Genomic DNA, 1804 nt, shown 5'->3' on the forward strand with positions numbered 1-1804 from the left:
CTTCCTTCCTTCCTCCCTCCCTCCCTTCTTTCCTCCCTCCCTCCCTCCCTTCCTTCCTTCCTTCCTTCCTTCCTTCCTTCCTTCCTTCCTTCAAGTATTTGTAACAGATGGATGAACCAGGTTTGGGGAACTCTTGAGGGTTTTAATCCCAATAAAGAGGTTTAGCCTTAGCCAAATCACCTTCATTTGGCTGGACTTTTAATATATTATTAGGGTTCATGGCACAGTCAACCAAGTGTCAACCTGGCCATCTTCGCTTTTCCTCAAGCTTGCTGCCAGCTGCTATGGAAATGTGGAGGGAAGGAGCAAGGGCATTTGGGAGGGGAAAGGTGCAGGTGGGGTGAAAGTGGAAATGCTGGGAACTGATGGGGAGGATTGGACTTATGGAAGACAGAGAGGCCAGCTTGGGTTGTTTCACAGCTTCAAGGCCAACCGTCCTGGGAATGGCATGCACGAAGGTGGCACGGAGCACCTGGACTAGAAACGTTCCCAAAACATCTTTCTGGACATTGATTGGACTCTGTCTGTTTCACTACTGGGGTGGGCAGGCTCTGAGGTGATTTTTAATTCGTCGTGATGCTAAAGAATCCTCTCCTCTTCCCTTTCTACTCTGCCTCCCAGGAAGGAACCTCCATCCACCATGCAGTGTCCTTCTGTAGTATCCCATTCGGCCATGACTCTCAGTCAAGGTGATTATTTGTCATGTAATAAACAGCTTCTAAGTATAATCACCGGGTTCCTTTGCTCTTCATTTTGATAAAGGCAATAGTCCAAATAGGAGAGAGAGGGTCCTTAATAGATTCCAGGGTTTTCTTCTGTTACATCCTGAGTAGAACACAATGATGAACCAAATAGTCCAATAGATATTTCATCTCTCAATTATTATCCAGTTAGGGCTCAGTGATACAACGGAGGAATGTAAAATTAAGCGAATCCAGGAGACAAATCGGAAGGAGAAGCAACATGGAGGCCTGCTTTCAATCAGGAGCATTGCTCCTACTTCCACTTTTGTACAATTCCAAACATGGCACATCTTGCAAAAATGTTGATATTCCGGTTACTTGTCCTGCTTTAATGGATTGGCCGGAGACAAGTATCGTTCGGCAAATTGCCTGGGAAGAGGGTGCATAGACCATTAGATTGGGAAGAGTCCTGGCAAAGGAATAGCCAATAATAAATGCCTGGGATGGGCTGGCTGCAGTGGGGTGCCCGCGGTAGAGTGGGCACAGACATATGCCTGTGGTTAACTGTCCTAGACCCATCTGGAGAAGGTGGGCATTGATTCCACCACCTATTAAAGCAAAACACTCTCTAATTCCCAATTGTCTTCCTGGACTACTTTGCAGCTGTGTAGAAGTCCAGAATAATATGCAAAATTTGCCTGCCTTTGTATGGAAATCAAAAATGAATAGAGACAAACTGGAGAATGCAGGCATTGATCCTGCTACCTCTCGCATGCTAAGCGAGCGCTCTACCATTTGAGCTAATTCCCCAACTGCGTGACAGCCTTCTTCTACCATGTTACAGTATTGCAGGACAAGATGCAGAAACTGGGGAGATGTAAATGGTCTAATTCCTCAGCTGGCAGGCAGCCATGACATAGCAAAAAAACATTCAGGTGAAAATTCAGGAAACAGAGGTGATGGAAATTAGGTGCCAACCGACCAGATTCCTTGGAAGTGACTAAGACACATCTGAGCTCAGTTATCTGGGAAGAGTTTGAGCTGGTTGATCCTGAGGAAGTGGGCAAGGTCCTCACACCTGTAAGCTCAGTTATCTGAGTTCTGGACTCATCTCCTTCTGG

At 46.3% G+C, this 1804-nt stretch overlaps 1 non-coding gene across 1 annotated transcript; it reads right to left on the reverse strand.

Moving 5' to 3' along the window:
• Nucleotides 1–1420: 1420 nt before the first annotated feature.
• Nucleotides 1421–1493, reverse strand: TRNAA-AGC. Its single transcript has one exon. It is a non-coding gene; the product is annotated as a tRNA-Ala (tRNA).
• Between the last annotated feature and the right edge of the window lie 311 nt (nt 1494–1804).

Source organism: Protobothrops mucrosquamatus, unplaced genomic scaffold (genome assembly GCF_001527695.2).
Source record: "Protobothrops mucrosquamatus isolate PMUCROS unplaced genomic scaffold, P.Mucros_1.0 scaffold11090, whole genome shotgun sequence".
NCBI lineage: Eukaryota > Metazoa > Chordata > Lepidosauria > Squamata > Viperidae > Protobothrops > Protobothrops mucrosquamatus.